This window comes from Bos javanicus, chromosome 10 (genome assembly GCF_032452875.1).
Source record: "Bos javanicus breed banteng chromosome 10, ARS-OSU_banteng_1.0, whole genome shotgun sequence".
NCBI lineage: Eukaryota > Metazoa > Chordata > Mammalia > Artiodactyla > Bovidae > Bos > Bos javanicus.
Window position 1 is genome coordinate 66679406 of NC_083877.1, and position 24594 is coordinate 66703999.

The following is a 24594-nucleotide window of genomic DNA, read 5'->3' on the forward strand; positions in this document are numbered from 1 at the left end:
ATAATGAGAGTATCATTTTTATAATTCCATGCTTTAACCAGTTTTTTTTTAGATTGTCAACCCAATCCAAGCTACTATATGTGTACCCAATCCAAGCTACTATATGTCAACCCAATCCAAGCTACTATATACTATACATGTCAGTCCAAGCTACTATATGTGCTGGATTAGAGAACATTTTTTTTAGCTACTGCATGTTGTGTAAAATATACATGCTTACTGAGCATGTCAAGATGCTTACACTATGTGATTTACAAGACAGCTGAGCCAGGCTGAGGAGAGAGCAGACACACACCTCCTTTAGTGTTCTCATCCAAGGACACATGCTAATTGAGGAAAATTGTGGGCTGAACCCTTTGCGCCTGCTCTGAAACACATTCGCTTTCTCTCTCCCACCCTCTCTTCCCCTCTTTCTCTCTCTCCTGTCTCCCACCTTCTCTTCTTCTTTCTACCTCTCTCTCCTCTCTCCCTTCACAAATGTAGTTTAGGTTAAAGAACTCCAAAAGAAGGAAGGGAGAAAGTATTTGGAGTTGAACAACAACATATTTCAAGCCACTTGTTCCAAGAAAAATAAGCTCTTTGACTTACAAAAGTTTGAATATATGTTTATTTATGTGAACCGAACAGAAAGAGAGAAGAAGGAGAATTCCTTTAAATAAAGAACTTTCATTTAATAAGTGTGGCTTACATTAGATGATTTAGGAATATACCTGTTTCTCAGGAAGTGAGAGCAGGATATAGCCAAACTTATTTGAAATCTCCTAAAATACAGTGTTTCAAGTCATAGTCTACCTTCTTTGGTCTCAAAACGGTGTGGAAAGACCTCCCTCTATTTCTATGCTGTGTCTAGACTCTGTATCAGAGCACAAACAACTGCAGAAAGAATGTGAGGATGCCTGTGGATTCGGACATGGTAACAGAAGTATCGGAGGACCTCAGGAAGAATAATATTTTACAGTGAGATGGTTGTCGTCTTGAACAATAAAAGCCATATGAGTGTGCTCTAGTTTATGCTGGTGTAGAAGGCTTAAAATCATAAAGCAGGTGTGATGATTGGGTTCCTGTTCACCCAGAGAATGTGGCTGGCAAAGATAAGTACACCAGAACATGCACTTCATGGGAAAGCATGAATCCATCCACCTCCAACGAATAAGAGGCTGTCTTTCCTTTCAGTACTCACTCTCAGGGGTTTGACGTTGATAGATTCTGAAGTATCTTATTCTAGAGCATAAACCAGGTGCTCTCAAGGTAATGAACAACTGATAGCTGCCAGGTTAACTAGAAAAGAAATGTTTCTCTCTGCGGTTCTGGACAATAATGCAATTTCATGGCATTTCACCTGAGTGGACTTTTAAGATGGATGGATTTGTCTTTTGCTGCTCGGGGCCTAGGTCCAAATTTGGAGCAGATGGCAGAAAAGATGGATGGCCCCAGAGATTTCCAGGTAAAATTGGTTGGATTTCCTCAATCCTCATTAATTCCTGCTTGATGATCATCCATCTCCATCTCTCCAACCCTGCATAATGGGCCCTGGTTTCTGAGGATTTTCTGAGTCTAGAATAGCCAAAATGTGCTGACTAAACTCTGAACAGATTGAGAGAACTCCTCACTGATGTTACAGGCTTTTGGGAAAAAAAGGACTGTCTCTACCTGAAATCTTGTTTTCCTTCTTTGAGTCGGGGTAGATTTTATTTCCTTGTAATAAGAAGACAAAACTGAGCAGGATGTGAACGCTAAAGCTCAGGGAGTGAATTTAAGAGGCAAATTGCTTCCACTGTTGTTCAGGTAAACCGTAGCAAAAGAGAGACTTTGGGATTCTTAGATTAAGTCTGGTGAGAGACTCGAAGCCATCCATGACTAAGCAAGACTGACAGTTAAAGGATGCCCCAGGGATGAGATAAGGCTTAAGAAGCAGTGGATGATTGTGAAAAACCCCAGAAGTGTTCTTGGCCACTGAGGTCAAGAGGAGACCCTCAAGATCCATGGAAGGAGGGACTCAGGGGAGGTACTAGGGGCAGCCATGCTTTGTGGGTTTAATTTAAAAACATCTGTGTGAGGTCCTTGATCAATGGCCTGATATTCTCATACATGTTAAGGTAGGCTTATTGACATAATTGTTTTTGTTCATACTGGAAACTCTCCTGCTGACCAATTTATATTATTATTATTTTTTTTATTGTGGTTGTATTTAGCCCCCATTCAGAGCCAGATGCTTTTGATTTACAAATGGCATATATTGTCAGAGACTGCTAACTAAGCAGACAAAAGATTCCACTTGATAATTTCTGTGTGATTGACAGAGTGAGCATTAGCCCTTTGGTTGCACATGCATAGGTACCCCCCACCCCGCCATGTTGGAGGACTAGAATATACCAGCAAACTAAAAACTAGCAAATCGCAGGTGCTTAAGACCCTGGAAGAAAGTGCCCAGGAGGTGCACACTGAGTTTTAAGAAAAGCTAAACAAGTGTGGCATTTTCAATAGGCCTTTCCTTCACCTGAGCAAAATGACAATATTTTACTAGTCAACCAAGAGATAAATCAAGATTTAAAGTAACATCTCACCTTTCACGCAAAGCCTAACCTCAGTAGTTATTAAAAATAAATGGGATTTAAACAGATGCATTTTATTTCCAATTTCACGGTCTTGTATTTTACACTGTGGTTTTAGATCTGTTTGTGAAGACTGGGGTAAAAACAGCCTGAGAGACAGCTGGGAGAGGAACAAGCTTTCAAGTCCAAGACAAAGGCCAGGCTCTGGGTTCAGCTGTTACCAGCTCACCAAGTGATCTCAGCCCAATTTTTACACCTTCAACAGCGAAACGATAATGCTTACTACTGTCTTTTTACGGGATGCAATGATATCTGTGATTGGCCCTGTTGATGACTTTGGACTGAGAATTGAGAGTAGAACCCCCGTGTCTTCCTCAGGGACCATGTATGGAAGGTAGGGCTCCAGGGCCAGGAAGGCCATTGGCTTTAATCTCTCCCTAGTCTCCACGGCAACTGTAGTGTCGCTGCCTGGGGGCATTCTGATTGAAGAGTCAAGGAGAGGTGCCCGCCATGTCTCCACATCTCCTGGGTGACCCCCTTTCTTTGTCATCTTCTCCCAGAGCACCGTGCTGACAACTTGGAGGAATTCTCCATGGCCACCCTCTTTCTTGCTACTGTTTGTTTCACCAATAATTGGGACTTACAAGTGAATGGGCTTCGATGGTAGCTCAGACAGTAAAGAATCTGCCTGAAATGCAGGAGACCCAGGTTCGATCCCTGGGTCAGGAAATCCTCTGGAGAAAGAAATGGCAACCCACTCCAGTGTTCTTGCCTGGAGAATCCCATGGACAGAGGAGTCTGGCAGGCTACAGTCCATGGGGTCACAAAGAGTCAGACATGACTAAGCTTTTCCTTTCTAGGTGAATAGTAATTCTCCACTGACAATTTTTCTCACATCCATCACTTTATTTTCTAGGTAACGTTTACTAAGTTCTTACAGGTGCAGGCACTGTGCTGACACTTCACCGTGTTATCATTTTGTTAACAGGAGAGAGCTGTGGATAAGAGAGGCTAAGAGAGCACCCCGACAACTGCTCCATGGGCTCCACCTCCCACCCAGGGGCTGCAGACCCCGCCTCCCCATGCGTTCACCCGCCTCCCTTCCCGGTGCAGTTGCCCTCCAACTGTTCTCTCTCCACCCGGCTCCCTCCTTCGGCCATCACCAGATGTACCTCCCCATACTTCAGACAGTATTTCCTCTTCAAAAACTGCCACTTGTCTTCTCACGCAGCAGCCCTCCCAAAGCTGACCTCGTATGTCGTCTCTCCTACTCTTCCCAAACCTGTTCTCAGCTGCAGCCGATGTGTTCCGTTTCCTAGTTCCCAAAGACTCTTGTGCTTCGGCACAGGATCCTTCCTCCACAGGAAGCAGCCTCCCCACATCTCTGTCTCCCGTCCTTCAGGGCCGAGCACACATTGGCAGCCTGTGCTGCCTTCTGAGACTGACCCAAAGCACCATTTATCAGCCAGAGTGTTGGCCAGGCTGCTGATCTGTAGCTATGACCTGGATCAGTGTTGTAAGTTAATTACTGTGAAACTCTCCAAACACAGCTCCATACCTTCTTCCTTATAGTCTATTCATTAGGAGACTTAGTCCAGGGACTGTTAAGGAGTACAGCAAAGTGAAAAAGTGAAAGTGTTAGTTGCTCAGTGGTGTCTGACTCTTTGTGACCCCATGAACTGCAACCCACCAGGCTCCTCTGTCCATGGGATTTCCCAGGCAAGAATACTGGAGTGGGTTGCCGTTTCCTTCTCTAGGGGATTTTCCTCACCCAGGGATCAAACCCAGGTCTCCTGCATTGCAGGCGGATTCTTTACCGTCTGAGCCACCAGGGAAGCCCATTAAGGAGTATACCTTCCCCCAACGCAGAGTTGGTTAGAGAGGGGAAGGTTACCACTTTCTCCCCGAGGCTCCCTCCACAACCAGTGCTTTCCATGGGTTGGTCCCTTAAAGGAAAAAGTCATAGACTCGAAATCACCACAGCTGCAAATGAGTAGTTTATCTGTCAAGTTCGGCTAAAAACCAGCTGATGAAGATTATTTAATGGAGGCTTTTATCCTGAGAAGCAACTCTTCTATTTAGTCCACCATTAATGTGGTTGGTTTTTTAACTTGGCCCTCAGTGGCTGTTAGGTTTTCTGCTTGTGACAGCACCACTTTTCTCTTATACACAGAAAAGTCTAACTGAAACGTGCTGTGCGCTTTAGAGCACTTTAGAGGAAGTGGCCTATCACGTAACGGCCATGGAAGCATGAATTTGTGAGCATTTACAGAACGCTTTGCACCAGGAACCCTGAAGTGAACAGAATAGTGTTGCAGATTTGAGGACTCGGAGTAGAATCATGTTTCAGTGTCTGCTGCATTTTGAAGACTTCGCTCTGACCCCGCCCCTGCAGGGTGAAAACCCTTGCTCTTCCTATACAAAGGAAAATAGTTGTTTACGCCCCAGACCGCTAACATGTTCTTGTGGTGATGTTCTGAACGCATTGAGTGTTTGTTGTGGCCCAACTAAGACAACTTTATAGTTCAATGAAAAGTGATTTATTCCTTCTTCTAAACAAAACATTTAGTTCTCTCTCTGACTCTTTGACTCCAAACAAATCTGCCTGGCCGCATCCCTTGCCCCCTACTCCCATGGACACTCCCTCCCTCTTGTAGATGTCATAGACATTTCTGTGACCATGATCCTGTCTGTTCCTAGTAATTAAGGGCTCTCTGAGTAATGTGAATGTAGGTGACTGTTAATCTGGTTTCTTGCAAGAACTGTGCATGTGGGAGGGTAGCTTTTCACCTAGAAGACTAAACCACAGAGAGTCCAGGAAGTAAGGAAGGAATGGGCCAGGTGACTTGCTTTTCTTTGCTTCTACAGGACTCCATGGAGCCCAGATTGACCCTCAGGGAAGCAGAACTGGGTTCACAACTCTATGCTGTATGTTTTAACAGCTCATGACCTTGGCAGAAAGAGTTAGCTGTTCTGAATCTCAGTTCCCATTTATGAAATAAGGATGATAAGACCTGGATGCAAGGCTAATGAAAGGATTGCAAATACTGGATAGAAAGTGCCTAGCACAGGCATACGATAATTGATAGTAGTTTTTGATGTTGTTTTGCTGGTCTTGTCGTCATTATCCTTACCACTGCTTCTATAAATAGCTGGGTGTATGGGAAGAACAAAGGGGAATTTGACGGCTGATGCCACCCATGCATATAGCACACACATTTAATCTTCAAAACTACCTGCCTTCCCTACCACAGCAGCTAAGATTGCTCCAAAAACAATCAAAGTAAACATAAAAATCCCAGCCACATAGGGATGAAAACAAAGAACGAGGTGTTTCCTCACTCTAGCAGGGGATCCCTTAGCTGAGTGGGTTCCTTCTTCCTTCCTTGTCTGCTTTCTTCTATCTACAAACAAATGTTGACTGACACCCGCAGAGCACGTGCCTGGCTCAGGGCTGAGCGCAGAGGCCAGTGTTGAATCAGATGTGGTTTCAGTCCTCAAGGATCCTACCTGCTACCAGGAAGGGGGAAATGCCCATAAACATCTTGAAAGTTAGGAAGAAAATAGTAGGATCGTAAGAGAGATACCACTAATGCATGCTAAGTCATGTCGGGGCCCAACTCCTTGCGACCCTATGGATGCAGCCCACCAAGCTCCTCTGTCCATGGGATTTTCCAGGCAAGAATACTGGAGTGGATTGCCATGCCCTCCTCCAGGGGAATTTCCTGACACAGGGATCAAACCCACATCTTCTATGTCTCCCACATTGGCAGGTGGGTTCCTCACCACAAGCACACCTGGGAAGCCCACTAACAGGCTATGGAATTTAGGAGGAGAGCAGTTTTGGCTGGAGTTGGGACACACAGGTTTTATGAAAGAGGCTGCCTAGCATAGTCATTCAGAGTGTAGATTCTGTACTTGGACCGCCAGGTTTGAACTCTAGCCTTTTGCTGCTTGGTTGTGGCTCCTTGGGCCAGGAGCCAGGTCATGTCTCTGTGCCTCTACTTCCTCATCTTTAAAATGGGGATAATGATAGTACCTACCTCTCGGAGGTGTTGCCAGGATGAAGTAAGACATGCAGTGCTCAGTACTGTGCCTGGCACACAGTGAATGCTCTGTCGGTGTTTGTTAAATAAATTTGCTGAAGGACAGGTATAGATTCACCCTTCAAGTGAAGGTGGGTAATGTTTTTCCACACATGGAGGGTTGCATGAGCCATTGCGGAGTCCACACTGAGACAGAGGGTCGGGGAAGATGGGAGAGGCGGGGAAGGCAGCTTGGGAAGTGACTTGGGCCAGGCAGGGAAGTCTTGAATGTCAGGCCAGAACTTTGGACTTTACGAAAATGTGAAATGTACTCAGTCTTCTAGAATTGTATGTGTGTAAAGCCAGAATCTGAACCTGAGGAAAGGTCTCCACATCTCAGTTCCAGTGAACATGGCAATGAACCTGATGCCAGCAGGCATGAAATCGAAGCCCGGATTATCAGGGCTCAACACGTAGGCTTGAATTGACACCTCAGCTAAGATGTGCAGCGGAGCCCCAGCAGGAAGCTTAACTTGGGGACAAAGAGATGGGAGGTGCAGAGGCATGGATGGGGGGACAGGACATGTCACACATTGCCCCCATCTACTGCTTCCTTTTCAGGTTACAGATTTTTCTTTCTTTAGGGTTTAGCCAGCTGTTTTGTTGTTGTCTTCATTTGTTCTTTTAAGCCTCAGGATGTATGCAGTCATCTTTGCTCTCTATGCTAGGGTGGCGGGGAGGTAGAGATGATCAAAACCCATCACAGCGGACTTTGTTTTCAGTCATCTTTGTTTTCAGTCAACACAAAGGTGTTACACTTTGTGCGGGGGGCGGGGGGGGGGGGGTGTTGGAAGCTATCGCAGTCTGCTCACTCCTCTCCGCACTCATAGCTGCATCAGTAGGACTTCAGAAAGGGCTGTGGACAGTCGTAGGGCCCCCGAGAGGACGCCTGTCATCTTGGGATTTGTTTTTAAGTGAAAAATTGGAGGGTTGAAATGCCTTAGGTTTCAACTTCAGCTGTGTAAAGGCTGCATTCAATTTTTAAGAAATCAGCCAAGTCACCAGAGGATAAAACAGTCAGTCCTCGTGTCCTCGGGTCCCCCAACCGCTGATTCCAGTCTGAGGATGCAGAACCGTGCATGGGAGGACCAATTTATTAAGTGTTACAGGGATGTGCAAGCAGTTCCTAAGACTACATGCAAGTCATTTAAAATTATTTTTGGAACAGAGTAGCACATGATACACCTCTATACGTACCAAATCAAGATCAATTACCGTGAAGTCTGTCTGTAACATGGGAACAATCAAATGATGGAGTGCGACTATAAAATCATTTGTGGCTCTGAAACCCGCTATGCATCTTCCCACAGTGACTGAGAGTGGAATAGCACCTATTTAACAGCTGGAAGAGAAATCTTCTGGCTCAGGCTGCGTTCTGCCTGTAGCCCAGGGCCACCTGAGGAGACTGAGAGTGATCTCCAGGGCGCTGCCTGGGGCCCTGGCTCAAAGGTTCCCTTGCAAGCTAGGAAGGTAGACTCAGAGGGCATGTTCTAGAATGACTGGGAGTGTTTGTTGATGTGGGCTTTAAAGGCATTTTTTCTACCCTCCATCAATGGCTCTTTATCAGATCATTGTATTCTGGTCTTAGAAACCACTACTTATCTATCACATCCTTGCACAAGAGTGACATCTGCCCCTCGCTGTCTGACAGCCAAATCACATCAACTTCAGTGGGAGCAACGCATGCCCAGAGGCAGAATTTGAGTCTTTAAAACTTAGGCCTAAATGGCCAGACTAATACATTATGTCAGAAACGGTGAGGTCCTATGAACATTCAGGTCCCTACCTTGAACCCAAGGTCATCCTTATGTGATGCTTCAAAGTTAGAAAACAATACAGGCAAGAGACGCTGGCTCAGGATCCATGAAGAGATAATGGCTGTCTTGTTCTTGACCGAGTGTTTTGTGCTGGTGTCAGCAGAGCAGGCTGCCTGTTGCTCTTAGCACTTGAAAGGCTGCCTGTTGCTTTTAGCACTTGAAGTTTGGACTGGTTTCATTTACCCTCTCAGCCCGCTTAGAAGGAACGTTCTGAAAGTCCCCTGAGTCCCCACCTGCTGTCAGGATGCCAAGGTATCCCTGGGGGAAGCTCTACAGTGGGGCCTGGGGCCCCCGGGCGAGGGTGGGTGGCTCTCTGGCCCTTAGGAGGAAGCAGTGGCCCCCCCACCCAGCAGCCCTACTGCTCTGCTCTGCAGGGCCCTTTGGCAGCTGAGTCTAAGAAGAAATAGTATATAACACTTCTCTCTGATCATCATTTTGGCTGAGCTGAAGGTAGATCAGATTTCACCCTTAAATAACTGTCTTCTGTCTGTGTAAACAGTCCCAGCCATTACTCTTCACCTTCAAACCTCAGCCCATGGACCTGGATTGGTTCTTCTTCAGACCTGAACTCTGGGGGCCACTCTTCTCTGCCTTCTGAAGCCTCCATTGCCTCTATCTGAGCATGCAGCCTAATCTCCAAGTCTTACAACACCATGCTTGGAGCACATACAGTCAAGTGGGGGAGGTGTGTGAGAAATCCATTTACTTCTCCCCACTGTGACCTCAATCCATTTTAACATCCCACTTGCATCCAAAAAGAAATACCGAAATATTAAAGCATGACGTTTGCGTTCTTTTCAAGGGGAAGAAGAGGTTATGCAGAGGCAGCCTGTGTTGTGTCCCTGCAGAATATGGGTGAGAACCTGGCAAGGGGTTTGTCTTGTTTAAGAAGCTAATATACTCAGTGGCAGCAAAGCTGCCGCCGAGTCAATCCATTCCACGTTGACGGAGAGGAGGGCAGGAGTTTTGCTGCTCTTCCTGGTTACTTTTTGGATATACATTCTCTAAGAAAGTAAGAATGCGACAGCAGCTTGCTAAAAACTTGACCTCTTCAGCTTGCCCAAGAATTTAGAGAAACAAAAGAGAAGGCAGTGGGTAATTGATTGTGTTCTCCAAAGGCCCATTCTGATACTGAGCAGATCCTGGCTGGGTTTCTACCGTACAGGTGTTTAGTCTTTACCAGCAGGAGGGCACAGATGGAGTCTCCCTTTCTGCAGCAATCTTTAAATGTCAAAACCATGAGAAGGAAACCCACTGACACATTGTCACTGTGACTGTGCAGTGTATCCCTAAGAGCCCATGTAGCTATGCCCCAACCAAATGACACCCAAATCAATGGGACAGGAAGAGATTTTCAAAGAAGGCCCAGAACCCCCTACCATGGAGAGCAGCTTATACAGAGGAAGCCACGAGATCTTCCTGAAATGTTTGCTTGAGGCCTAACCTTTAAACATATTCCTTAGCCACGCATTAGATCTGATTAAGCAATAGGGTAAGAACATGAGAATTCATGTTTCAGCGGTGGAGAGCTTTGGAATCTTGAGTTTGTTACCAAATATAAAATTTAGGAACTCAGTGATTTAATCAAAATGCTTGCTTCTGGTAGCAAATCAATTAAGCCATCATATCCAATTAAGTTTGATCAAGTTTAATCTGACAGGGATATTTAGCAGCCACGATTCCCCCAACTCGGTATATGCTCACTGAATTTATAAAGTGAGGCTTGAGTCACCCTGTAATATGAACGAGGTCACCTTAATTAGCCTGTTTTAAGACTGTGGCTATGGGGCCATCAGAGCCCAGGAAACCAGCAAGTAGCCTGTTAGGAAGAAGATCTCATAAGAGAGATTCCTCCCTTGCATGGTTTAGAAAATTCAGTCCTTCAGTGAGTGTCTTGCTCAGGCACAAACCTTAACCTAAATATAGAGGGCTAAAAAAGAATCCTTCCATGGTAGGGCTCCCTTAAATTAGCTCAGCTAATCTATTCATCTGTGTGTACTGACTCGTGCCTCAGCATTGGAGGCCAAATCCAAAAAAAGAAAAAGCAAGCCTGTGGCTCAATCCTAGGAAAGATGCAGAGCAATTGAGTCTAATCCTGGACAAAGGAGCCCCTGAATACCACAGCAGGTCCTTGTTAGAAAAGAGATCCACTGACTCCTCATCATCACCCTTGTTCATTAACTGCACATTTTGGCTTTTCAAGCGCTTTTGGCATAGTCACAATTCTCTGTTTCTTGTGATTCTTCTCAGTTTCCAAACCATCTTACGGTCCAGGTTCAAAACTTAAGATCAGAAGTTCTGGAAAGATGTTAGTCACGGATGCTTTTTGTATTTTCAATATTTCTGCCTTGCTGGGCTTCCCAAAGTATACTCAAAGAAAATTTTTCTTAATAGCCAGGATAACAATGTTCTAGGTCTTTATCTCTTATACCTAGGAAGCTATTTTTAAGAAAGAAGATGGCTAAAGAGATCTGAACTCCAATTTCCTTACCTAGAATGGCAAGAGGGAGCATGCCAGGATGCAGAAGAGGTCCCCATGGTCTAGAGCCTTGCGTTCTGCATTTTGCTTCCCACTGAGCCAGGAGTCTGCGTGTACCTGCTGAAGGACTGCACGTGTCCTGCTGGAATTCTGGCCATTTTGTTACCTGACTTGTTCCATTTCTCTGTGAAAGTCAGCTAGTGGAAGACACTTGAAGACGAAAGTCAAGACAAGAGAAGGTGTTTGGAAGAGGTCAAAAGGTGTGTGTGAAAGGGGCCGTGGAATTGTTCCTGAGAAGCTCTCGCTGGTCATAGTGGCTTTTACCACACTGTAGTGTTTGGGTAGCCATTGGGGTCGTGGTGTTAGAATTTTGATAATTGGATGGATCTATGCTTTCGGCAGTCTTCGGAGAAATACATTTTATGCATGTTTCTATTTAAAGAGAACAAACCAATAACTGAAAAAAATGCCATTCCTGTTACCCTCCCTCCCCCACGCACATAGTATTCTGATGTGGTTTATTCCTGAACTTGACTCATTCAGCTCTTCTCCTGGAAGTTGTCAGTATGTATGCCTAGTTAATGGAGAAAATCAGTGCGATGCCCAGGCACCACGCCATGACTCATTCCTGGCATTTCAGGAGCTTTGTGATGGAAATCATTGTTCCAAGCTACAGTTCTTACCAAGTGGATGTGTGAGTATTAATGGCACAAAGCAAGGTCTCTGCTACTCCTGCGTTACTCTCTTGCCACAGATTCAGTGTCTGCTTATGAAGTGGAGGTTCCTCTTCATAACCCACGCATGGTTGAATACCACAATATTGTTTTAATTAGTCTTTTAAAGCACAGTCAAATATTTGGCTTTGGTGAAAGGAGGAAATTCTCTCATATGTTGGAACTGTTTGGTTGAAAGGACATTTTTGTCTACTGAATTCATCTCCTGGGGTTTACACTAGTTTCTGAATTCTTTTTGTAATGACTTGCAGCCAAATCTCATTCATTCATTATTCTCTCTATCCCTTTGACTCTGTTTACCTATCTATCTGTAATAGGTGTGTGTGCATGCAGCACATATGTGTATATATATATATATTTATACATATTTATTTACATATATATATATAGCTTACAGTCTACTGGGAGAGCATGTATAATTGAAATCCTGGATAATCCCAATCTTTTATTTTATGTTCTGCTTGACTCAAACTTTTCCCTCAGATTTTTCGAGTGCCATTGCCCTTTCTTTGTACTATGTAACATGTAGAAGTAGTTACAAATACAGGAGAGAGGCAGCAGAAAGAAGTGGGGGAAACAAGGAAGAGAGATATTCAAATGCTTATTTTTTTACCGACTCGGATTTGAATTTTGTGTCTGACAGCTAGTAGGACATTGTGGAAACTCACAGATAAGCCAGTGTCCCATCATTCTGGGAGACAGGGACTGAAGGTCAAATATCTAAAGGTGGCATTTGGTGATTCTTATGTGTCTGTAGTCCATTGGACCAGGAATCTTTGGGAGCTGCCAATTGGAAAGCAGATATTTAGAAGATATTTTCAGCCACAGAAGAGAATGAGCAATATACCTTATAATTCAGCCATTTTATGCTAATCTTGTCTTCTCTAACAATAATAGCTCCCTGCTACATGCTCTTAAAACACAAGTGCTAATATTATGAGAAATGAATTACATGAGAAACAATTTCATCTTTTCTAGGAGTGCTAAAAATAAAAATGTCCAACCAAGAACATTTCAACTTTCTTCCCTTTCCGGACAATGCAGGGTCCTAGGCAAAGACTGGATTGCAGAGGATGCCTTGAGGTCTGAGCATGAGTTAAGCTTGTAGGAGTGAAGAACTTTAGACAAGGCCGTTCAAAGTGAATGCCTTATTATTACACTTTGTGCTGAGTCTATAGATGCACAAATTATGTTTGCCATGTCATTCTTTTTTTTTTGTCTTAAAAAAATTTTTTTTTTAATATTTATTTGTATTTATTTGGGTGCACTGGGTCTTAGTTGCAACATGTGGACTCTTCTGTCTTTCTTATGGTACTCAAGATGTTGAGTTGTGGCAGGATTTCTAGTTGTGGCCTGTGGGATCTAGTTCCCTGACCAGGGGTCAAATTTTCAAAAGTGGCTGAGGATGGAAGAGTATTGATGTTATGAGGAAACTGAGGCACAAGAGATTACATTCCTGGACTTAGAACCTAGGACTATGTCCCTGAGGTCCTGTCTGCAGCTGTAAACAACTCTGAACTAAACCATTCCGTGTCGCAGGTTTCCACACGGTTACGCTTCCATCTGCTTCCCCTTCCCAGATCCACCTACCTCTCGAAAAGTGTGAAGGGAAATATGTCTTTCTGTTTGACAACCTTTAGGATTTGATGAGAGGATCTTGTCTGGGACCTGCGGTAAAGGAGACCGGATGTGACCTGGAAGATATGGAGGCAGAGGTGATGGGACCCGTGTGTGTGTCCAGAGAAGTTGCAGTGTGTGTGTTCAGAGTCTCGCTGGCCCCACGTTCCCTGTGTGTGTATTGTTCCACGGCCCTTCACCATCATTCATTCCCGTGCTGCTTGGTGGGAAATCTCCCCAGCATGTCTGACATCATTGTGTATTTCTTTATACAGAAATCTTTTCTTAGGCTTCATGGAGCTATAGAATAAGAACTATGCAAGTGAAAAAGTAACAGTCTTAAAACAACTGCCAGATTTTCTGTCTGAAAAAAAGTTACTTCTCAGAAAATAAAACTTAATAAGACAATGCAAGGCAAATTGGGCCTTGATAACTACCACTCTCCTTTAAATGCATCTGCCGTGGGTGCATCTTGCCAAGGCAGGACAATTTTCAGGTCTGTGGCTGAGAGACTTGGATTGTATTTGTCTTTGGACTGTGAGCAGAGGTGAGGTTTAGGGTTGTAATGTGAGTGTTGAGGCCTTTTTAGTGTATGATTACTTTTTGATAGGGTTATTTTAAGGGCTCAGACAGCAAAGAATCTGCCTGCAATGCAGGAGACCCAGGTTCGATCCCTGGATTGGAAAGATCCCTTGGAGAAAGGCATGGAAACCCACTCTAGTATTCTTGCTGGGAGAATTATATGGCCAGAGGAGCCTGGTGAGCTATATAGTCCATGGGGTCACAAAGAGTTGGACATAACTGAATGACTAACACACTAACTAAATTAAGTTACTTAAATTTAGCCACATTTACTAAATATCCTTTTCTGGAAAATTGAAAAGTGACTTAGTTGAAACAAGATCCAGAAATTTCTGTTCCAACACATTTTTCAGTTCATCATGTTGAAGTTTTAAGAAATTTCAAAGTAGCCAGCATTGTGTGTGTGTGTGAAGTCATTTTAGTCGTGTCTGATTCTTTGTGACCCCATGGACTGTAGCCCGCTGGGCTCTTCTGTCTATAGGATTCTTGAAGCAAGGATACTGGAGTGGGTTGCCATGCCATCCTTCAGGGGATCTTCCCAACCCAGAGATTGAACCTGCAGCTCCTATCGCTTCTGCATTGGCAGGAGGGTTCGTTACCACTAGCAACACCTGGGAAGCCCACCCAGCATCCCTGAAACCTAATATAGCACTTTATATTTTTACTTTTTTTTTCTTACTTCAAAAACTTGTTGCCATGTAGAGTAAAAGAAATCTCATGCTCTTAGTGGCTAATATTCCATCGTATATATGTACCACATCTTCTTTATACATTCCTCCATGGATATCTAGGTTGCTTCCTTATCTTGGCTATTGTAAATAGTGCTGCAATGAACATCGAGGGGTGTGTATCCTTTCAGACCACGTTTTTCTCAGGAGGTTGCAGGATCATATGGTAGCTCTATTTTTAGTTTTTTTAGGGAGCTTCCATACTGTTCTCCAAATTTACATTTCCACTAACTGTGTAGGAGAGTACCCTTCTCTCCACACCCTCTTATTTACAAAACAGACTTACAGACTGAGAGAATGAACTTATAGTTACTTAGGGGGAAGGATGGAGGGGAGGTATAGTTAGGGAATTTGAGATTGACCTGTACATGGTGCTGCTGCTGCTGCTGCTAAGTCGCTTCAGTCGTGTCCGACTCTGTGCGACCCCATAGATGGCAGCCCACTAGGCTCCTCTGTCCCTGGGCTATATTTAAAATAGATAACCAACAAGAATCTACTGTATAGCACAGGGAACTGTGTTCAGTATCATGTAACAACCTACATGGGCTAAGAATTTGAAAAAAATAGACACGTATATGCATAACTGAATCACTTTGCTGAAGACCTGAAACCGACACAACATTGTTAAGCAACTATGCTCCAATATAAAATAAATAATTAAAAAAAGAAACCTCAGGCTTTTAATCTCAGTGGACGCTGCCAGCAAGGATTGTTATTGTTAGATAATCATAATGGTATGTTCTGGAGGCTCTTCTCCCCTTACCGACACACCCAACTCACTCACACCCTGCCAGGAGAGCCAGAAAAGAGACTAAAGCAGCGTCTTATTTGCTTTTATAATCCGACTCTTCGATTGCGTTGGAGACATGCTGGGAGATATACTATTAAATTTCTAATGTCCATCCAGGACATGTAGATGCGTCCGTAAGAAGAACTAAGAAAACAGTGAATGGGTCAGGCCTAGCAGACCTACATCCAGTGAGCCCGAGCGGAGGCTCACGGTGAGAGGGCAGAGGACTGCAGCGCTGGGCTGGGCGGCCGGGTCTAGGGTGCTCAGGGGTCCTGGGTGAGGTGGGTCATTTCACCTCCACCAGCCTCGACTTCCTCACCACCTGCCCAGTCACACTTGTTTTGAGAATCAGATGTGATAATGTTCAGAAAGAGATTTTGCAAACTTTTTTAAAAAGTCCTCAACAGATGTTAGATAGTAATAACCAGAGGTTGAGTAGGTTATTGTGTGTGTGTACTGATCATTATGTGTGGGGGACACTGCTGACTCTGGAAAAGTTTTTAGGCACTTTTTGATGAGGCTCCAAGTGAAAAATCTTTGGGGAGATCAGTTCAGCAGTTTTCTTACGTTTAAACAAAGTAGGAAGTGGAAATCTCCCCAAAGACAAGTAGTAGAAGTAAGCTGTGACAGGTCATAGATACTGGAAAGATTTATGCTTGATGCAATACCCCACTTTAAGAAGAAATGCGGAAATAAAAATTTAAAAATAAGAATAAAGGATAATAAAATAAAGAAGAAATGCAGAGCTCCTGAAGAAAGCTACTACGGCGTACAGCGTTTGGTCATATGACTGACCCTCCTGGGAGTGCAGGGATAAATACTGTGAACACATCTGAAGTGGGCAGTCCATTAAAGGTCTGTGTGTGGTTCAGGAATCCTTAGGTGAAGAAGGAGCCCTGTTCTCAGCCCATAATACAGGCTTTCTAATGTTTGAGGTCATGGGGTGTCTGCTGCATGCATGGAAGAGTCTTGAGGTATGAGTTTATAGGGGGAGATGTCTGTAAGGTATCCTTATTCCCAGGACTCAGGGAGCAACAGAAATACCTGAGGCTTGTTCCCTGTCGGTCTCCTATTTCTAATGTTTCATCACATTTGCTCTCCTCTGTGACCACTCCATCTCCCCAGGCCATATCTGTACAGGACAGAATCATAGAAAATATTGGGCTGGCCAAAAAGTTCGTTCGAGTTTGTCCATAAGAGGGTACAGAAAAACCCAAACAAACTCTTTGGCCAACCCAGCAGAATAAGATGGTTTCCTGGGGGCTGTTGAGCACTGGTACCAATGGTAACCAGGGAACACACACCGTATGTGGACCCCTAAGGCTCAACAAGAGCCCCTCCCAGCACACATCCCCCCCAAAGACTCAGCTTGAAAATCTCTCTGATATTTCCCAACTCCCAGTGACCCTGTTGATTAATGTTTACTGGCCATCACTTGTATTTTAAGCATTTAGTTTTGTCCCCAAAAGTCTTGAAGACAGAGTTTCTCAGCACATGGTCAATAAGCCATTATGCCTGGCTCCAGATCAGTACTCTGACTGTGGCTGCATTCTTCAAAAGATAAATAGAAAAGATAATGTGATGGAGAATACACATGTGCCAAATTAAAGCATAAAAGGAAATAAACTAAGAGCAAATTCCTACTCTACTAACAGGACAGCCCAGTCCTATTTTTCAGGCATTCAGTGACTTCTGTTTAAGCAATGCTGCCTCATACATTGGAGAAGGCAATGGCACCCCACTCCAGTACTCTTGCCTGCAAAATCCCATGGACGGAGGAGCCTGGTAGTCTGCAGTCCATGGGTTCGCTAGGAGTCGGACACGACTGAGCGACTTCACTTTCACTTTCCACTTTCATGCATTGGAGAAAGAAATGGCAACCCACTCCAGTGTTCTTGCCTGGAGAATCCCAGGGACGGGGGAGCCTGGTGGGCTGCCATCTCTGGGGTTGCATAGAGTCGGACAGAAGTGAAGCGACTTAGCAGCAACAGCAGCAGCCTCATACATAGGCCCGGCCCGTTGGAAAGGAAGGAAATGAATGAACAAGGGAAAGCGTTTTCAGCATTGCTGGCTACCCGGATTGCCAAGCCTGTGTTCCCGGCACCCAGTATATTGTTTTCTTCTGTGGTCAGCCACCAGGCAGTGCTGTTAGAGGTGGGCTTTGCCTGGGGCAGCTGTGTACCCAAGTGATCACACTGTGCTTGGTTCTGCAGGGACAGAAGTGTATGCTGATGCTCTGGCCTTTATGGGCTCAGACTCCAGAACACTGAGAGAGAGACATCATCTCTTGGAGCCACAGTTATATCCTTCCTGGGGTACCCCCTGATGGGGATGGAACAGCAGGTAGATGGCATCTGATTCTAGGATACTATAGTTTTGCCCTAAAACCTAGGCACCAGTGGCTGTCATGCAGAACAAAGTCCATGCTAGGACCATGCCAGAGTCAGGGAAACCCCCATTTCTGTCTAGGAAGACCCCAGTGGGTAGTGGTGATGCCTGAGCCCAACACAGTCACATATAAACTTTGCCAGATTCTCTACTGAAAGGACTCGTTCTGTGAGAGGTTGAAGAGTGCCAGCGGGAGGCTGAGCATGAGATGGGGAATCCAGAATAACCTCTCCTCTATCAGCTTCATAAACTTCTGTGATTGTTCCACTGAGAATCGCATCTCAGCTTGATTTATTCCCACATCAGAGGCTGCCGCACATGCAACTCCTCCTCTTCCCAGCAGAGCTCCAAAAACAGTCCTCTGTCTGTACAGTTTTAATCAGAAACTTTAGATGCCTTCCTGCAGACTGCCTGTTCGTGAAGCGGGAAACACAGGAGTCTTTTTGAAAGGATTGTTTTAAGTGATCGTTTGAGCCCCAGAGAAATAACCTTTTTATTCTTTAACGCAAAAGGTTTTCTCCAGCCACCTGGTTGGAGTCTAAATTGTTCCACACGGGAGAACGGGAGACACGTCTCCAGGTATACCCAGATGTGCACAGCTCTGAATAAGAGGGGATAGAGGAGATCTTCTCTATGGAAGCCCCAAGGCCACTAGACTCACAGAGAGGGGATTTTTCAAATCCTGTCATTTGAAACTCCAGGCAAATGATTGGCATAGAAAAGAGAGTTTTCCAAAGTCAACCTATCATTGGCTCTGATTTTAATAGAAGATCAGGAGTCAAGAAAAGTTAGAAGTTAGAGATTTTAAAGTCAGACCTGGTTTTAATTTCTATGTGGTTATTCTAAGCAGTCAGAGGAGCTCCCTTCCCCTCAATAACCCGTCCCAGGCATAAAACCGCTCACCCGGTACAAAAGACAAATTGACTTTTTTTAAAGGTGCCACCTTAAGGGTCATTAATTTCGTAAATTAACTGACATTCCTAGAAAAGCTCCATGGCTTGTGCCAGTAAATATTTACCCAGCTAGTGACATTTCAAATGGCACCCCAAAATCCCTGGTCCACTTCCAAAGGGTGAGCAGTTTACTTTCAGGAAATGGATTACTCACTTGTGGAATCAGACCAACACCCAGGCTGCTTGGTTTCAACATACTTTAAAATCCAAAAGGGAACTTTCCTGCTTCAAACTTTCAAACCTTTTCCAGATGGTCCGAGAGGGGCTGGTCTAGCCGGGGTGCCTGAGCCCCACGATGCTGGCCATAGGCTGCTGGTGGGTTCTGGTGGGAGCTGATGAGAGGCATCCCTGAGTGCCTGGAGAGAGATGCCTCCCATGCCTGCCCCATATCCATTTGCTGAACACCCACAAGAAATGAGGCAAATATGTGGAAAGGCCAGAGTGTGCTCAGCTGAGATGCTGCCCCCCACCCCCACCCAGCCCTCCGCCAATTGCCTCTGCTGGTTTCACTTCTCAGCTGCAGCTGCCCACAGCTGTCTGGGAAATGGATCTGAGCTGGGGAAGCAGCCGCAGGGGGGTGGGGGCGGAATAGGGCATGTTTTTTGAACCTGGACCTTTCTGCCCTGGCAGCCAAAACAGGCAGTCAGTAGGCCCCTCCTGTGCACCTTTGCAGTGGGGATTAAACTGGGTGCTTCTGAGGGAGACCTGGGGAAACAGCAAGTGGCCTCAGAGAAGGGGAGCCAGGAGGCCATGGGGTCTAGAAATCATATTATCTCAAGATTATTAGAAGGAACTGGGGGTTTTAAGGCTGAAAAAGAAAATGTAGGGGGTGTCTATCTTGTGAAAGGGGATGGCTATCTTTTGAAAGGGGAAGTTGATTTAATTTTTCCCGTATTTTTCCATAATAAAATAGACATGCCATTTTAAAAGTTTTTGTGTGTGCAGTTCGATTACATTAATTATATTTACAGTGTTGTACTACCATCACCACTCTTCATTTCCAGAACCTTTTCATCATCCCAACAGAAACTCTACACTTAAAAAAAATTTTTTTTATTGTAGTCGATTTACAGTGTTGTGTTAGTTTTAGGTGTTCAGCACAGTGAATCGGTTACACATATGCATGTGTCCACTCTTTTCTTTAAAGATTCTTTTCCCGTGAAGGCCATTACAGAGTACTGAGCAGAGTTCCCTGTGCTGTACAGCAGGTTCTTATTAGTTCTCTGTTTTATATATAGTAATGTGTGTATGTCATTCCCAATCTCCCAGTTTATCCCTCCTCCACTATCCCAGTGGTGACCATAAGTTTGTTTTTTACATTTGTGACTCTACTTCTGTTTTGTAAATAAGTTCATTTGTATGCTCTTTTATTCCACATATAAGCGATATCATATATTTGTCTTTCTATGTCTGATTTACTTCACTTAGTATAACAATCTCTAGGTCCATCTAACAATCTGTAATGCCAAAAAAAATGGCATTACTTTGTTCTTTTTTATAGCTAAGTGATATTCCATCATGTATATATACCACTTTAAACAATAGCACCTCCCCTCCCCTGAATCCCTGGGAACCACTATTCTGCTTTCTGTCTCTATGATTTTTGCCTTTTCTAGGTACCTCATGTAAGTGAATCATAGAATATTTGTCTTTTATGTGGGGCTTCTTTCATTTAGCATAATGTTTTCAAGGTTCATTCATGTTGTAGCACGTGTCAGAATTTTCTTCCTTCTAGAAGCTGAGTGATATCCCATTATATGTATGACCCACGTTTTGTTTATCCATTCTCTATTCTCTGTCAATGGATTTGGGGGTTCCTTTTGGTTATGATGAAAAATGCTTCTATGAACGTGAATGTACGAGTATCTATAGATTTATTCTTTGTAGTTTCAGAAGAACTGACCTTTGTTGAAGGAAAAGAAGTTGCAGAGAGGTGGACTAGGGTTTCAGTAATTCTAACTCTCTTTGATGGCAAAAGTGGGGTCCCCGTGCTAGGGAGTTGCTCAGACCAGGTGACCATCAGGGAGGAACAAAGGTGGAAGCCCCACAATTAGTAAAGGAAGGACTAGAGAATCTCTGACAGCCCTTCCATCTTCAGAATTCTGTGATTCTCAGGCAGATGGAGTGTGCCTTCTAAGGGAAGCATGTGGAGAAAAAGAAAGTGGTGTCCGACCACCTCTGCCCTGGAGAAAGAGGGGAAGTGGAATGGTAAATTATCTGTCAATCAGGGGAGGTGACGTGCTGAACTGTCTCTGGCTGAACTTGAGATCAGAGGATGCTGATGCTGCGAAGCTTCAACCAAGGCTCTGTTTAGTCTTAGGGAGAGCTCCCCGGAGTGACTAAGAAAGCTAGCTCCCTTGCGTCCAGGGGTGGGTGTGGGAGTGGGGGCCAGGGTTCTCAGCACAATTCCCCTGATGTCTTCCCAGAAAGGAGGGCTGCCCCTGAGAGACCGGAGCCCCATCTCCCTGTAGGCTCTGCTTGTCCAGGTCAGAGGTGAGGGCAGGTGGGGAAAGCTGAACCGGGGAGTGTCCAGCAGTCAATGTCAGCTGAGATGGGGATGCCCTGGGATCCAACACAATTAGCTCCATTCCGTTACAGTGGGGGGTTTTCTTATCATTAATTGGGGAGGCCTAGCCAGAGAATTCCAGTATTCCAGGGTGAGTTTAATTGTGGGTGATTTCATTCTGCCCTTTTTATGTCGAAGCCAGGGGCTTGCGTCATATAACAGTGAATTCAGGGAGATTTTTATTTGCATGTGAATCATCGCTTTTCCAGCTGAATGTCACTTACTTGGAATTTTCATCTGATTTTGTTTTTGTTTTTGTCTCTTGGTGTTTTTCCATCAGGCTCTTTGGCTAACCAGAAAAAAAAAAAAATAGAGGAAGGGCTCAATCTGACTGGAGCAGGGTTTGAGTTGGCAACTCCAAAAGGAGAGTATTATGAATGTGAAAAAGAGAAAACGGATGCTTTATTTTGCTTTAAGGGAGGGACCGAGGCCAAGTCAAATTGAGAGCTCTAATTTGGGAATGGTGTTATTACAGGTCATTGGGAGTTGGTTGCGCTCTAAATTGGGAGGCCGGTCACATGAGGCAGCAGCAGAGGTGGATCACATGGGGGACACTGGGGTTCGTGTACAATGAAGTTTTATTTTATTTACTACACGGTTGAAATGCACTTCTGTCATGTTGAGAGACCAAGTTACCTTATTGGCTGGTGAGAGCTCCCTGTCTTAGCCCATCAGTTGTTTTATACATGAGCTGGTTCTGCCCATATGTGTGCTTTCTGAGGCTTTATTTAGGCACTGGAATCTGTTCAGTGAGTAGTGGAGCAAGCCATGTGCTGAAGGTTATATATCTGTTATTCACCTTCACATGCAGATCTTATTCTAAGGATCTTGCTTCCTTTTCTTCCAAAGACTACCCATTTTAGATCTCAAGGTCAAGACATTCTGATAACTTTAAAATACATATATATATGTGTGTGTACATGTACATATCTGTGTATTTATTTATAGATTATCTTTCATTGTCTCAGTTCTGTTACTGTTAGCTTGAAAAATGAAAACAAAAAAGTTGTGTCTTGCCTCTCCATGGTCTGTTAGGAACAACGTATTCTTCCTAACCCCAAACTGCAGACTCTTGACATTCTTGGCATCTTGGGATTGTTCTTGATGACCAAGAACAATCGTGTGTGGTAAGCTGCTGATTTTTCTTGGAGAATCGAGTCAGCTTTCTTGATATATAAAGGCCTGAGTAGTTAGCTGTGTTTGAAATAAAAACAAACAAAAAAAAGCAGCCCAAGAAGAATATCAGGAATTCAGTATCCTGTGCAAACAAGCTGTGCTCATGGTCCTAAATGAGGTGTGTTACTAAGGCTCTGACACAGAGTCGGCTGGTGCTTCGGAGGCATGCAGACCGGCGATGCTTGTGATCGGGGTTAGGAATAGAAGGTGTGTGGAAACTTTCTATAAAAGGCAGCCGGGTTCCCTGGACTGGTGTGGACAGGCGGTCAGGAAGCTTTGGCAATGTTCATGGTCATACCAGAGTGTGCTGCCTGACCTTGATGAGTTTCTCTGTGCCTCGGTTTCCCTGAAGCACCATACTGATTTGGGGATGGGAGGATAAGGACTTCTGGAGATGTAGAAGATGTGCGATGTAGTCGGGTAGAGGGAGGAAGTGTGGTGTCATGTGGTGTCATGGGAGCTCAAATCAGGACCGTGTGCTCCCAGGCATGGCTGGGCAGCTAGTCTCTTCAGGCATGTCCACTGTGGGTAATGCCTCTGACATCACAATACCCAGCTGGACACTCAATAATGCTGATCTGTGCCCAGTGGACACCAGAGGAGGGAAGAAAAGGAGGAGGATCAAGTGTAGAGGGAGGAGATGGAGCAATCCCTTATGTGATCATTCCAGCAACTCACAGCTTTTTCACCTAACATCTGCTTCAACTGTAATGTGTTCAGCTCCATATAACCTATACAGCGTCTGTGCCCTCCCCCCAAACTCAACAAAATATTATGGTCCTCTAATCAAGTGAATTTCACTCCTGTTGCTGTATCTGTCCCGTGATTCATCATCAGACCTGTGAGTTGATACTTCTTCACCAAACGGCTCTCCAGAGCAACTGTTTAGAGGTAATGCCCTGGTTTTGCAGTCCAGGCTCCTCTGGGTCTCCTGCAGAACCCTCTTCACCCTCCTCCTTGAGCCACCCATAACTCTGGGAAGCTAGCTGTGGGAGTGGTTTGTGGGCATGTGACTCTATGGGAACGATGCTTTATGACGGGAATTTTCACCTTCTTTGTCTTCACAAGCCATCCCAGGCCTGCTCAGTCTTTGTTTCTTGTTTTGAAAACACTCTTAAAACCCATGTGGGCCAAATCCTGACCCATCTGTGTAGCCTTAGAAGGTGCTCTCACTCCTTTTACCTGGCTAGATGACTGAATGGAAAACTTAAGAAATCAGCCCTGTCCCGGAAATATTATGGCGTTTTGCTGGCGTATTTGTTAGTTAATTGTTTAATCCAGCAATTTCCTCTTAAAAATAGGTTCCTGCTGCCCGTCGAATCAATCTCTCTCAGCCTGTCTCCTGGTAAGAAATTGGTTTTCCCACCCAGTTTCACACCATCCTTATGCTGTGATCATCCCAAGCGCTGGAAATTGGAGGTGCCTTCATCATGAAGGCCATGATTTTCCCTTAGCTTTTTTGACCAGTGGGTCTCAATACATAAGCCTGGATCTGAATCACCTGAAGAGGTTTTCAATGACACAGTTTCTGATTCCAGTAGATTTAGGGAGGGGCCCTGAATTTGCATTTCTAACAAGTTCCGAGGTGTGCAGCTCCCTACATTTGGAGAACCTCCCTTTCTTCCCTTCCCCGTCCTGTAAGGGAGGGTCCCAGGGAGCCACATCCTCATCCCTCAGATAATAGGGACTGTTGCTAACAATTCGCGAGCATTCACGATGGGCCAGGCGGTGGTCTCCGTGCTTTACACAGATTAAATAATTCACACAGCGCTACAGTCCAATGGCGCATCCCATCTTCCGGATGAGGCCCTGACATGTACCCATGTGCCCAAGGTCACACAGCTAACTAAAGGGAAGGTTGAGATCCAGACCCAGACAATACAGCTGGAATCTGCTTGCAGTCACTCAGCTTTATCTTCTTTCTTTTCCTTTCCCTCAAGTTACTTAGAGTTCTTGGAAGTGAATACCTCAGAAAGGAGCCCCAGGACAACTGAGCCTATCTTAGGTACTTATAACCTGTGTCCAGGGATCCAAGTCTCCAGGCTGCTCAGCTTCTCTACTTGTGTGTGTGTGTGTGTGTGTGTGTGTGTGTGTGTGTGTAGAGGTGGGTGGGTAGAAGAGCTCTCA

The 24594-nt window shown here is 44.7% G+C and overlaps 1 protein-coding gene across 7 annotated transcripts in view; it reads left to right on the forward strand.

Moving 5' to 3' along the window:
• Positions 1–24594, forward strand: part of SAMD4A (sterile alpha motif domain containing 4A) — a 226913-nt gene that overhangs the window by 96441 nt on the left and 105878 nt on the right. The window contains exon 1 of one of the 7 annotated variants that reach the window (XM_061428945.1): positions 23048–23358. The exons of 5 other annotated variants lie outside the window; for them this stretch is intronic. The gene's annotated coding sequence lies outside the window, so the exon portion shown is untranslated. Of the gene's footprint in view, positions 1–23047; positions 23359–24594 lie in introns of those variants that run through there. One more of the 7 variants, XM_061428946.1, reaches the window with a different exon arrangement.